Source organism: Schistocerca nitens, chromosome 1 (genome assembly GCF_023898315.1).
Source record: "Schistocerca nitens isolate TAMUIC-IGC-003100 chromosome 1, iqSchNite1.1, whole genome shotgun sequence".
NCBI lineage: Eukaryota > Metazoa > Arthropoda > Insecta > Orthoptera > Acrididae > Schistocerca > Schistocerca nitens.
The window spans coordinates 540,981,288-540,996,140 of NC_064614.1; positions in this window are offsets into that span (position 1 = coordinate 540,981,288).

Genomic DNA, 14,853 nt, shown 5'->3' on the forward strand with positions numbered 1-14,853 from the left:
GATTTTTCATGTTTCCTATTAAACAAAACGCCCTTGTACTCCTGATACCACTTACATACCTTTCTCTTCATTTTGCTTAAGGTTTTGCACAACTTTACTCCATCTGCGATCTAGCTGTTGCATGATTTTCATTTGCATACAAAACTTACGGTAATCACACTGTTGTGTTTTACCTTGCATTAATAACGTTTTGAGTTCTGCATCTTGCTCTGTTAATTCACCAAATTCCTCTAAACCTTGTGGTAGCCTGGACAAGGCATCCATAATAACATTCTGATTTCCTTTAATGTATATGACCTCAAAATTGTATTCTTGTAATCTTGTAAATATAGATACCACCTTGCTAATCAACGGTGTAATAGTTTACATGTTAAAAGAAATGACAATTACTGATGGTCATAGTAAAGCTTGGTATTCTTGCCCCACAAAAAATATTCAATCTTTTTAAATGCCCATATTACAGCTAAACTTTCCAATTCTGACACACAGTAAAATCTTTCTGCTTCTAATAATATGTGACGAGCAAAACTGATGACCTTGGGTACTTCCTTACCTTCTTCCTCTTGATCTGGAGCAAGTATGCCCCCAGCCTGTGAGATGAGGCGTCTGTACATAGACAAAAATCCTTGGACATATCAGGGTGGCTAAGAATGTTTGCACTGACTAATGCCTGCTTAATGTTATTAAAGGCCTCCTGACACTTATCATCCCATAACTAAAGCCTATTTTTTCATAACAAGTTGAGCAATGTGTCACTGTTCATCAGTTGTTGTGGTATGAACTTACGAAAAAACAAAACTAATCCTAAAAAGGCTTTTATTTGTTTTTTTATTCCTTGGAGCTGCATATGGCATCAAGTTTTTTCGGATGAGGTATTATACCTTGTTCTGACACAACATGTCCTAAAAATTTGACTTGCTCCTCACCAAAACTAGATTTTTTAAAAATTGGCTGTTACTTTGTAATCTGCAAATCTTTGAAGCACCTGTTCAATGAGCCTGATATGTTCTAACCAAGTTGGTGTAGCTATTAGCATTTTGTCTAAATGTTGTTGTTGTGGTCTTCAGTCCTGAGACTGGTTTGATGCAGCTCTCCATGCTACTCTATCCTGTGCAAGCTTCTTCATCTCCCAGTACCTACCACAACCTACATCCTTCTGAATCTGCTTAGTGTATTCATCTCTTGGTCTCCCTCTATGCCTCAGAACATGTCCTACCAACTGATCCCTTCTTCTTGTCAAGTTGTGCCACAAACTTCTCTTCTCCCCAATCCTATTCAATACCTCCTCATTATTTATGTGATCTACCCATCTAATCTTCTGCATTCTTCTGTAACACCACATTTCGAAAGCTTCTATTCTCTTCTTGTCCAAACTATTTATCATCCACGTTTCACTTCCATACATGGCTACACTCCATACAAATACTTTCAGAAACGAATTCCTTGTCTAAATAAACAGTGACTTTGCAAACTAATTCTGGTCCTAAAACTTTGTCCAATACAGACGTAAACACTTCTGCACTTATGTTCAGTCCAAAAGATAGAACATGGAATTCATAACTTTTGCCACCACAAATAAATGGTGTATATTTTTTACTTTCTTCATGGAGCTTTATTTGCCATTAGAACATCTTGAGAATGAAGATAAAACTAAATTCGTGGCCTGTAGGAAAACATATCAACCCAATATGGAGTCAACTTTCAGTCTGAATTGATACATGTTTGAAAGAGTTGATAGCTTCAAGTATCTTGGTTCCACAGTCACTTGCTTTAATGACATATCAACTGAAGTTAATATTCGGCTGATATCAGCAAATAAGACATATTTCGCCTTGAGTAATTTATTCCAGTCAAGACTCCTCAGCTGCCCAACAAAATTCACTATTTATAAAACCATTGTTAGACCAGTTCTCACTTATGCTTCGGAAACATGACCCTTGACGGAAGCCAATGCAAGGCTGCTTGATGGATTTGAGAGAAAAGTTTTGAGGAGAATAACTGGCCCTGTGTATCAGAGAACAATGGAGGAAAAGGTACAATGCAGAACTGTACACTATATATGCTGATGCTCCTTTAACAAAAATCATATGATCAGGAAGGATAAGATGGGCAGGTCATGTGGCAAGAATGGAGGAATCTGAGATGATAAAGATGATACTCTTTGGTAATCCAGGAGCACGAAGAGGGTGAGGTTGACCTCAAGCGAGATGGCTGGATGGAGTGGAAGAAGACCTACGGAAGCTTGGATGCACAAACTGGAGGAGGGTCGCATGTGACTGTGATGGATGGCGGAAGCTTGTTGGGAAGGCCAAGGTTCATCCTGGACTGTAGCACCACAGAAAGAAAAGAAGGATATCTTGAGATCGAATGTACTGAAATATTTTGTATTGTAAAACTTTAGGAGCTGTTCATCCAAGTTGTCTGGTCTTATGCGTACTGGTACTATAATCCTATTGATACCTCTAGCATCAAGAACTAATCTTACAGAACCATTTGGTTTGCTTACTGGTAGTACTGGACTACAACAGGGTGAAAATGACGGTTGCATGATTCCCCATTTAAACATACGACTGATCTCTTCCCTTACTGCCTCTCGTTTTGCCCGTGGAATAGGATATGACATTACACAAAATGTCTCATGCGGACAGACTTCAAATTTATATTCATAGTCATTGATTCCTCTTGGCTCCTTACTGAAAACATTGGTATACTTAAATAATAAGTTAGAAAGTTCTTGTAGTTGCATCTCATTTTGTATCTGCTCTACCACTTTGTAACTAACCTCAGTGTTTGCTTCTTGTTCAGTATCTGATTTGTTTGTGAAATATACAGCTGGAAAGGAATATTGTACTATTACTTTTGACTCTTGTTTGTTTTTGTTACTTTCATCAGGTTTTTTGACTAAATCAATAGAAAAAATCTGATCCTTTACATAAAAGTGGCATTTACCCCTGAGAGCTCAATAGTCTGGGGCTTAACTATGACTGGTTGGTGTTTTCCGATGGCGTAGTGTGACTTAGTTCATTACTTGGAGTAATTTTATTGAGTTGCACCGTGTGTGTGTACTTCGCCAGTTTGTGTCATTAACTGCTGTGCAGTTATTCTGCTGTCCAAAGGTCAGCTGCAGTACAGCATAAGGCATGGCATTCTTGCCGTGCATTGGCATCTGCTGCGGCTGACTGTTTCTATTCATGTTCAGTACAGGGCCTTGTGATGGTGAACTGTAATTTGCCGTGTATTAAAATTACCCCTGTTGTTTTGAAAATTTCTTTTAAATAGTTTGTCTTTCCCGTTCCCATTACTGTACTTGTAACCTCTAGATATATAACTTTGCTGTTGTGTGTACCATCCTTGCTGTGTGTTTAGATCATGTTTTACTGACTGATATACATAACTATGTTGTTGTTGTGTTGCTCTATTCGGTACAGCTCATTCCTCATAGATTAAGTCGATAGAATCAAGAGCACTGACAGAAAATGTTCAGTGTCATGCTCTGGTGTTGTGGCTAATTTTTCTCTTATGTGCGATGCTAAACGACTTTTCAAAATTTTTAATTCATCTACCTTGATATTGGGTTCATCCAGTAGCGTGTCTTGTTCAGGTATTTTTCAAAGTATCCACATAGACTACCATATTTGCCATTGCACAGGGTTAAAAACCTCATATCTGAGTCTTTCTTGCGCTGCCTCAGACCAGTATTTGTCAAGGAAAGCTCCTTCAAATTGGATATAAGTGCTGCAACCTTTGGCCACTTCAGTTGTCCATAAAAGCACATCACCTTGCATACATCCCATGACAAATCTGATTTTCTGTGCTTCTGTCCAGTTGCGTGGAAATACATGACAAAAAGTACTGATAAATACTATGGGATTCATTCTTTTACCTTTGGTAGTGAATGTAGGAAATTGTCGATGTCTCAGCAAATCTTTGTCTGCAAAAATAGTTGATAGACACACAGCATTTTCAGTCATATTTATGTTGTTATTGTAGTTACCTGTAATTACGGCTAGTAATTGTTCATGTATTGGAGTTGTGGGTATGTTTACCTTTGGCACTCTACAATTGTCACTGGTACCTGCTGTGGGACTCATGACAATTTGTGGATGGATACCGACAGGTTGTGGTTTGTTCACTGTAGCCTGGGTATTATTTACATTTACATATTTCGAGATCCGGTAATATTTTCTTCTAAAAGATTGTGGATCCTATCTTCTGCGGCTTGTACTTTAATGTTTACCTTGTTCACCATTTCATTTTCTTTTTTTCTGAATAGTCTTTTCTACTACATCAATGTATAACTTGCAGTAGGTTACTAACTTCTCTGCAATGGTATTACCTTTAGCTAATGTACCTGCTTCAGCTTGACTAATAATATCATGCAGATTTTCATTGATCATCTCTCTCTCCTTCTTAGCACATACTGAGTCAACTTCTAATGTTGCTATCCTTAAGTGTTTTAACTCCGTAATGTTACTGTTAGCTTCAGAAAGTACTTCATGCTTTACCTGGCTTTTCATATCATTCAATTTTTCGATTTCAGTGCGAAAATTTTTGGTTAAGTCATCAAACTTCTGTGAGACCATTTCTTTCAAATCCTTGAATACTTGTTTTTGTTCTTGTTTCATTGTATTTAGATCTTGTGTAACAGTGTTTTGTTGCTGTTTTACCATGTGCATATCTTGTTTTGTTTCACTGATATTTGTATTGATACTATATAATTTTGTGTTTATGTTGGGTAATAACTGCCACAGCAGTGCATTAGCTGTACTACTGTGGTTGCTGTCTTCTGTACTTTCCAAGTTAATGTTTTTATTGCGAACAAGTGGTGTTTGTAACGTGTTGTCAAAATTCATATTGGAATCACTCTCCAATGTTTCATTCATGAGCACTATGTTGCTCTGGGAGACGCGTGACATTGTCTCGACAGTTGTAAACATTGTGTCATCAGGGTTGTTCTGCTGTGCAGCGTCGCTATCATTTGTTACTCCTACGACACTCATCTCTGATCTACTTTCTGCAGTAGTCATGCATGGCACCTGAACTTCAATAGTTTGATCACGCAATTCTACACCATCTTGGCTGACTGCATTTTTGCTATCGCTATCAACAATGGGCATATATTTTTCAGCCATGTTATATGAATATGCAAAAAATAGAAATTTAACAAAAATGTTAAAAATTTCATACGCTAATTATTACACTTGATAAACTTAATTTTAGCAATGTCAAAGCCTGTTTTATGTCTATTATGATGTGCAGACTATTGTACTGCAATTCTTTATGTTTTTCCAACAATATGTATCACACTGAAAAATTTCTATAAATTTTTGGCAAATAAAATTCAAGGAAGGGAATAATGAGGAAAAGGTTTCTACCCACTTCAAGAGAGGTGCTTCCAAGCGTAACCATTCAAGCAACTTGCATAGCTGTCCTACCTTTGCTGAGTTGAACAAAATAGCTTTCTGTTGAAAAATTTTACGTAACCTGCATCCAATTCTTATTCCTTTCCAAAATTTCTCCTCAATTTTTGCCTATTTGCAATACTTGCTCCCCATCATGATTCATGCAAAGAGAAAATACAGACAATTAGTTTTTATGATTCATAACAATGTCATAGAAATTTCTTATGGTAACAATAGTTAACAAACACTACTCACAACTGGTGCCCTGAAGTCCTGGCACACAGGTTGACAGTTGTGTTGTGTTGTATTAAAAATAAATAAATAAATTATTATTACTAAATATTAATGTGAAAACACATTTTGTAGGATATAATACAATTGCATTATTAGAAATGTCCTGTGTTTATCTGAACTTTTCTTGGCTATTGGACTTTGCTTACATTTCAATTGTAGTTGCAGGTAGTGAACTCCGAGAACACCGGCGCTTGTCATAATCAAGAAAATCCTCCTTATATGGTTTTCACTTCACTTCAACAAATAAAAAAATACTTGATACTGTTGTTCAATATACTATTATTCATGCACACATATAATACATAGTTCTCGTAATACTTCATACACTCCTGGAAATGGAAAAAAGAACACATTGACACCGGTGTGTCAGACCCACCATATTTGCTCCGGACACTGCGAGAGGGCTGTACAAGCAATGATCACACACACGGCACAGCGGACACACCAGGAACCGCGGTGTTGGCCGTCGAATGGCGCTAGCTGCGCAGCATTTGTGCACCGCCGCCGTCAGTGTCAGCCAGTTTGCCATGGCATACGGAGCTCCATCGCAGTCTTTAACACTGGTAGCATGCCGCGACAGCGTGGACGTGAACCGTATGTGCAGTTGACGGACTTTGAGCGAGGGCGTATAGTGGGCATGCGGGAGGCCGGGTGGACGTACCGCCGAATTGCTCAACACGTGGAGCGTGAGGTCTCCACAGTACATCGATGTTGTCGCCAGTGGTCGGCGGAAGGTGCACGTGCCCGTCGACCTGGGACCGGACCGCAGCGACGCACGGATGCACGCCGAAACCGTAGGATCCTACGCTGTGCCATAGGGGACCGCACCACCACTTCCCAGCAAATTAGGGACACTGTTGCTCCTGGGGTATCGGCGAGGACCATTCGCAACCGTCTCCATGAAGCTGGGCTACGGTCCCGCACACCGTTAGGCCGTCTTCCGCTCACGCCCCAACATCGTGCAGCCCGCCTCCAGTGGTGTCGCGACAGGCGTGAATGGAGGGACGAATGGAGACGTGTCGTCTTCAGCGATGAGAGTCGCTTCTCCCTTGGTGCCAATGATGGTCGTATGCGTGTTTGGCGCCGTGCAGGTGAGCGCCACAATCAGGACTGCATACGACCGAGGCACACAGGGCCAACACCCGGCATCATGGTGTGGGGAGCAATCTCCTACACTGGCTGTACACCACTGGTGATCATCGAGGGGACACTGAATAGTGCACGGTACATCCAAACCGTCATCGAACCCATCGTTCTACCATTCCTAGACCGGCAAGGGAACTTGCTGTTCCAACAGGACAATGCACGTCCGCATGTATCCCGTGCCACCCAACGTGCTCTAGAAGGTGTAAGTCAACTACCCTGGCCAGCAAGATCTCCGGATCTGTCCCCCATTGAGCATGTTTGGGACTGGATGAAGCGTCGTCTCACGCGGTCTGCACGTCCAGCACGAACGCTGGTCCAACTGAGGCGCCAGGTGGAAATGGCATGGCAAGCCGTTCCACAGGACTACATCCAGCATCTCTATGATCGTCTCCATGGGAGAATAGCAGCCTGCATTGCTGCGAAAGGTGGATATACACTGTACTAGTGCCGACATTGTGCATGCTCTGTTGCCTGTGTCTATGTGCCTGTGGTTCTGTCAGTGTGATCATGTGATGTATCTGACCCCAGGAATGTGTCAATAAAGTTTCCCCTTCCTGGGACAATGAATTCACGGTGTTCTTATTTCAATTTCCAGGAGTGTATTTAAAATCACACATCTTCATCACCCTTGCACTTGTGAGAGAGAGTGTAAAAACAAAAACCTGTACAAATAATTGAATGCATATTTTTTTTGTTTGTCTGCACCTTACCGCACATTCATAATTAACATCTTTGTTAAATCTTCTGGTCGATTGGTGTTTCATTTTTTATTTTTTAATAAATAATAACTTTACGATATCCTGGGAGTTTTTCATCATGTACCCACACAACCGCCACTACCACTGTTGAAGCCTCCGCGCGTGATTTATTAACCACTTTATTAAGAAAACTGCAAACTTTATAGTGGGTTAAAAATCACGAAATTTCTAAACAAATTTATTTTTCCACTCCCCTCACCGGTGCTGAGAAATGCAAGGTGTTTCTTTTGGAAGGGAAGAGAGAGTATGTCTGATATTGTAGGCACTAGCAGTAAAGCCACTATTACGCAACTTATTGAACTGAAATGCTTTGTCGGCCAATACTAGTGATACTATTACACATATTACAAAAAAGGTCAGTTTCTTTAGTAACACTGTGTTGCTGTGGTTGCCATATTGAGAAATTTGGCCTTGAGTGCCACTTTGCTGATGTGTTAGCAAAAGAACCCCTGGCTATATCTGAAGGATGCTTCATGCTGTCCTTTTGTAGTCCCCAAACACAACTAATTTATACAAGCACACAGCAATACCTAGAGACTAGATGTCTGAATACTTCTTGTCATACACTTCAATACATTTTATGCCTCAACTGGCAACTACTTAATTTTTTTGTTTATTTGACACATGTGACTCTATGGTAAATAATTAACAACTGATGTGCAGTTGCTTTTATTTTATTTGGCTAGGGAGCAACCAATGCATTTGTCACAACACCCTATAAATTAACCTTCATACTACCGTTCAATATTTTGTACAAAAATGCAGGTAGGTTTTAATAAGTGTAATTTCAAATGAACAATGCAGGAAAAGACAGATTGGTACTTACCATAAAGAAGACACATCAAGTTGCAGACAGGCACAATTAAAAGACACTTACATAAAGCTTTTGGCCACAGCCTTCATCAGTAAAACAGACACACACACACCATTCACACACACAAGCAAGCACCTCATGCACACATGACCACCAACTCGAGCATCTTAGGCCGGAACACAACTATCATGTGGGATGCAAGCAGCAATGTGGAGGGACTGGGAAGGGGAAGGGATAGTAGGGTACAGGTGGGGAGAGAGGCAAACACTGTGTGGTGGAGTTTGCAGGGACTACACTGCCAACAGGTGCAGCATCAAGAGGTCATGGAGCTGGGAGGTAGGGAAAAAAAGGAGCAAAAAACGAGAGGAGCAGGGAAAGATAGGCGGATGCATTGGCAGATGGCTGCAAATAAACAGGGCTGGAGATGAGAATGGGGAGAAGATAGGACAGAGGGTGCAGAAATTGTTGAGTGGAGGGTGTGGGTACAGTATATTATCACAGGTTGGGGCCGCGATAATTGCAGGAGGGGAGAATGTGTTGTAAGGATAACTCCCATCTGCACAGTTCACAAAAGCTGGTGGAGGCGGGAAGGATCCAGATTGCTTGGATAGTGAAGCAGCCGTTGGAATTAAGTGTATAATGTTTAGCTGCATATTGTGTTACAGGGTGGTCTGCTTTGCTCTTGGCCACAGTTTGGTGGTGGTCGTTCATCCTGGTGGTGGCCATTCATCCTGTTGGACAACTGGTTGGTAGTCATACCAATATGAAAAGCTGTGCAGTTATTGCAGAAGAGCTGGTAAATGACACGGCTGCCATCACAGGTGGCCCAGCCCCCTGATGAAACAGGATAAACCTGTGACAGGACTGGAATAGGGTGTGCTGGATGGGTAGATTGGGCAGGTTTTATACGTGGGCCTTCCACAGGGGTATGATCCTTGTGGCAAAGGGTTGGGATTGGGAGTGGCCTAGGGTGGACTAGGATGTTGTGGAGGTTGGGTGGGCAACAGAACACCACTTTAGGAGGGTGTTGGAAGTATTTCAGGTAGGATGTCCCTCATTTCAGGGCATGATGATAGGTTATCAGATCCTTGACAAAGGATGTGGCTCAGTTATTCCAGTCTCGGGTGGCAGTGAGTGATGAAGAGGACACTCCATTATGGCTGGTTCTTGGGGGTGGTGGGAGGATGGAGGTGTGAGGGGTATGGCATGGGAGATCTGGCTGTGGACTAGGTCTGGGGGATAGTGCCTCTCTATGAAGGCCTTGGTGTGAACCTCAACATAGTGAGCAAGGGAGTTTTTGTCACTGCAGATGCACCATCCCGGGGTGGCCAGACTGTATGGAATGGCTTTTTGGTGTGAAAGGGATGACAGCTGTCAACATGCAAGTACTGTTGGTAGTTGATGGGTTAATGTAGACAGAGGTGTGGATGGAGCCACCAGAGAGGAGGTCAATGTCTAGGAAGGTGACACACTCTGTTGAGGAGGACTGTGTGAAGCAGATGGGAGAGAAGGTGTTGAAGCTGTGAAGGAACGAAAATAGGGTGCCTTCGCCCTGAGTCCAGATCACGAAGATCGTTCTCCCTGCTCCACAACCTCCTGATGTTTCACCTGTTGGCAGTCTAGTCCCCGCACACTTCACGAGACAGCGTTCATCTCTTTCTCTCTCCATGTATACACTACTATCCCTTCCCCTTCCCCTGCCCCTCCAGATTACTGCTAGCATCCTACATGATATTTTCATTCTGGCCCGAGATGCTGGAGTTGGTGATCGTGTGTGCATGAGGTGTTCTTGCTTCTGTGTGTGAATAATGTGTGTCTCTCTTTTACTGATGAAGGCTGTAGCCGAAAGCCTTATGTAAGTGTCTTTTAATTGTGCCTGTCTGCAACTTGATGTGTCTTCTTTATGGTAAGTAGTAGTCTGTCTTTTACTACATTGTTCAGTTTCCTACCTGGGGTTTCCATTGTTTAAATTTCAAATGATATTCACAACTCACTTGGATTTGATTTAAAATAAATGAAGCTTATTGATTCCCATTTCTGGTTGAATTATCACAGTGACACAATTAATGCCTTTTGCATTTACTGACCAGAGCAGTGCATCAAATTGATTATCACGTAGTTCCAGTAAACTACCAAAATTGTTTTGAAGTACAACCACTTGTGTTCAAGTTGCTAACTAGCTAAACTCACTAAAATATTCTAAGCTGCAATCTTTCCAACACACGAGAGTTATCAAAAGTTTGAAATACCTGCCAACTTGCAGAAATTTACAAGTCTACACAAACTTTCCCAAGTTTTTGGTGCCGATCCATGAGATTTTGACAAGTCCCCAGTCTTCTACTCAGCAAAATTCCCAAATTCCCAAAACTTTAGGTCACGACTCACTGATTGCTCATATACACATTTGACTGCTCTGTTCCAGCTCTTGAGATGACTCTCCAGATCAAGATCGCCACCAACTATTTAAGGCATTGGTCCGTTGGTGTGAACATTTTTGTACAATATTTTCCATAAATCTTAACAGACGTTTATGTTATACTTAACATATATACAATACACAAAACAACACAAAAATTTTCTTGCTTTGCGATAATTTCTTTAGTTTTTTTGCTGAGTCTTTGAGTTTTATCATAAATTATAGTTTTTTTCTGCGCAAAAGTTCATTTACATTAATATGCTGTTTAAAAATTATAAAAATATAGACAGAACTTCATAAATACCTCAGCCTAATTTACCAGTCTGCTGCTATATTTATCAATTTATTTTTATTTTGTGTAAAACTGGCATTTTCACAGCTCTGAATACGTATCCTGGAATATATTTGAAATCATATAATATTTACAAACGTTCCATTGGTATGGTGTGATAGGCTCCTTACTCTCCATCTGGTGACACATAGTTTATCAAAATATTAGAAAGAGATCATTTTTAAAATTTTAACTTTATTTAAAGAATCAAACAATGGAAAATCCAGGATGGAATGTAACAATATTAGAGAAGGAAAGATGCTACTCACCATATAGTGGAGATGCTGAGTCGCAGATAGGCACAACAAAAAGATTCTCACAATTATAGCTTTCGGCCATTAAGGTCTTTGTCAACAACAGTCAACAATATATATACACACATGACTGCAGTCTCAGGCAACTTAAACCAAACTCCCACTTCTGTGTGGTTTCAGTTACCTGCGACTGCAGAGAGAGAGAGAGAGAGAGAGAGAGAGAGAGAGAGAGAGAGAGAGAGAGAGTGTGTTGTTTGCAAAGGTGACTCAGCATCTCCGCTATATCATAATTAGCAACTTTTCTTCTCTAATATTGCTTTATTTAAACAACATAGATGTTAAATAACTCAAAAACTGCTGGTCTGATTGAGGAATTTTTACATGCACACACTTATCTTATATTTCCCTTTCTCTGTAAGCACTTGGTTGTTTTATGACAGTCTTGGATCAGGTTTTACAGTATTTTAGTAATTACAGTAGTTCCTCATTTCTACCATGGCTACCAGCTCCTCCATACTCACCCCAATGGCCAAATGCCACTGGACTTTTCCAAATGCTGAGCCAAACTGACAGTTTATCTCCAGTACGTAGATGCGCACATTTACAATTTATTTATTTATTTATTTATTTATTTGTAGAATAATATGCATTGTATGGATGTTGTCAAACGTTTGTACAATATATCTTACTAGCATAAACATGCCTCTTACAGTATTTATAGCTCATTCAGACAAACATATCATAAATTGTTAAATAGTACACTGTTTATGAATGTTAAGTTACTGTTTAGATTAGATTAGGTTAGCTTTACTTTCATTCCAATTGATCCGTAGTGACGAGGTCCTCCAGGATGTAGAACATGTTAGAAAAACAATAATGCATGACAAATATTTACAACTAAAACAAATAAGCTAATGTACCTTCCACAGAACCCAAGTGGAATGATAATCATTTTGTTTTTGTTTTTCTCTTTAATGAACAGTATACGAAAGGACCATTTTACAATACTCATTTACTAAAATCGCATTAATGCACTGAATTTAAAACTTTAAAAAATGTTTTATTTATTTATAAGGTCATAAACATATAATAAGATAACATAACTACTACAATACTTATTTACAATGAACACATCACTGCACTGAAATGATGCAGAAGTTAGACTATGGAGTAGAAGAAGTTGGCCACCAATAAATCCTTTAGGCTTCTATTAAACTGAATTTCATTGGTTGCTAAGCTTTTTGCAGCTGCTGGCAAGTTACTGAAAATGTGTGTTCCTGAGTAATGCTAACCTTTTAGTACAAGATCAAGTGACCTTAAATCCTTGTGAAGATTATTCTTATTTCTAGTATTGATTCCGTGATCTGAGCTGTTGGATTGAAAAAAAGATGTATTTTTAATAACAAGTTTCATCAAGGAATAAATATATTGGGAAGCAGTAGTTTGTATTCCTAGTTCTCTAAACAGGCTTCTGCAGGATATTCTTGAGTTCACACCACATACAACTCTTATTGCACGTTTTTGGACCTGGGAAACTTTAGCTTGGCTTGATGAATTACCCCAAAAAATAATCCCCTATGACATTATGGAGTGAAAGTAAGCATAGTATGTCAGCTTTTTCATTTTTGTATCCCATATGTCTGACAGAATTCGCATTGCAAATAGAGATTTGTTTAGATGCTTCAGCAGTTCTGTGGTGTACTCCTCCCAGTTGAATTTATTATCAAGTTGTAGTCCCAAGACTTTAACACTGTCCAATTCTTCTATCTGCTTGTCATCATATGTTAGGCATATACTTGTGGGACACCCCTTACAAGTTCTGAACTGCGTGTAATGTGTTTTTTCAAAGTTTAGTGACAAAGAATTGGCTAGAAACTAGTGATTAATGTCCAAAAAAATTTTATTAGCCAATCTTTCTAAGACTACACTAGATTTGCTATTTATTGCAATGTTTGTATCATCGGCAAACAAAACAAACTTGGCATCTCGTAATGTCTGTATCATCGTCAAACAAAACAAACTTGGCATCTTGTAATGTTACTGATGAGAGGTCATTGATATACACATGAAAAAGTAGAGGCCCTAAGATGGAACTTGTGGGACCCCACACGTAATTAGTTCCCAGCTGATTGATGCCTGATAGCTTAGCATGTCTCCTTCCTAATAAGACCCTTTGTTTCCTGCCAGAGATATAAGATTTGAACCATTTTGCAGCATTTCCTGTCACACCATAATATTCTAATTTACTTAAAAGGATATTGTGATTTACACAGTCAAATGCATTTGACATATTACAAAATATACCAGTTTCCTGCAGTTTTTTGTCTAATGAATTAAGTACATTTTCACTGTAAAGGTAGATAGCCTTTTCAATATCAGAACCCTGCAGAAATCCGAACTGTAACTTTGACAGTACCGATATGTTATTTGTAATAAGATGGTTTTAAAAGACCAATTGTACATTACCTTTTCCAAAATTTTTGAGAATGCTGGTAAAAGTGAAATTGAATGGAAATTTGACACTATTTCTTTAGATCTCTTCTTAAACAGTGGCTTAACTTCAGCATATTTCAACCATTCAGGAAATATTCCACTGATAAATGACTGGTTACTCAGATAGCTTAATATGTTAATTATCTAAGAATCAAATTCTCTAATTAACTTTGTTGATATTTCATCATACCCACCCGATGTTTTTGATTTTAAAGATTTTATGATGGGCATTACTTCTGCTGGGGTATTAGCTGGGGTAGTGAGGGTCAAATTCCTATTATGGAAGTTACGTGAAATGTCTGGTCTGAGGTATCCCATGGCAGCATCTACAGAACCTAACAACCCCATCTTTTCAGTAACAGTTATAAAATGTTTGTTAAAAAATCTGCAACACTGTACATGCCTGTCACCAATGCACCGATGTATCATTTACTCTTAATGTTATTTGCCCCTCTTCATCTGTGGTTCTACCAGTCTCCTGACATGACTGTTTTTCCTTGTAATATATTTGCTTTGATGTCCATATTACCGTCTTTAATATTTTGCAGTATAGCTTGTAATGTGCTATAGCATCGGCATCCGAACTGTTTTGGATTGGCAGATACAGTTTTTTTTTTACAAGATACCTCTATTCCTTGAGTAATCAATGGCTTCTTTGGAGACTTTGCTCTAACGTTGGTTAGTTTTGGGGGAAAATAGTGTTTAAATAAGGTAAGCACTTTGTTAGAAAAAGTGTTATATTTTTCATTCATGCCATGAGCAATGCAAACATCACTCTAGTGTATGTATCTGAGGAGTGACCTAAAATAATCAATTTTTGGCTTATTGATTACCCTCTTGAGTTCAGATTTAACAATTTTATACTCTTTTCAGTATTAACATTTAACGGAAAAAACTGCACGTCATGGTCTGAGAGGCCATTGACTATTGAATTTGAAATATAAT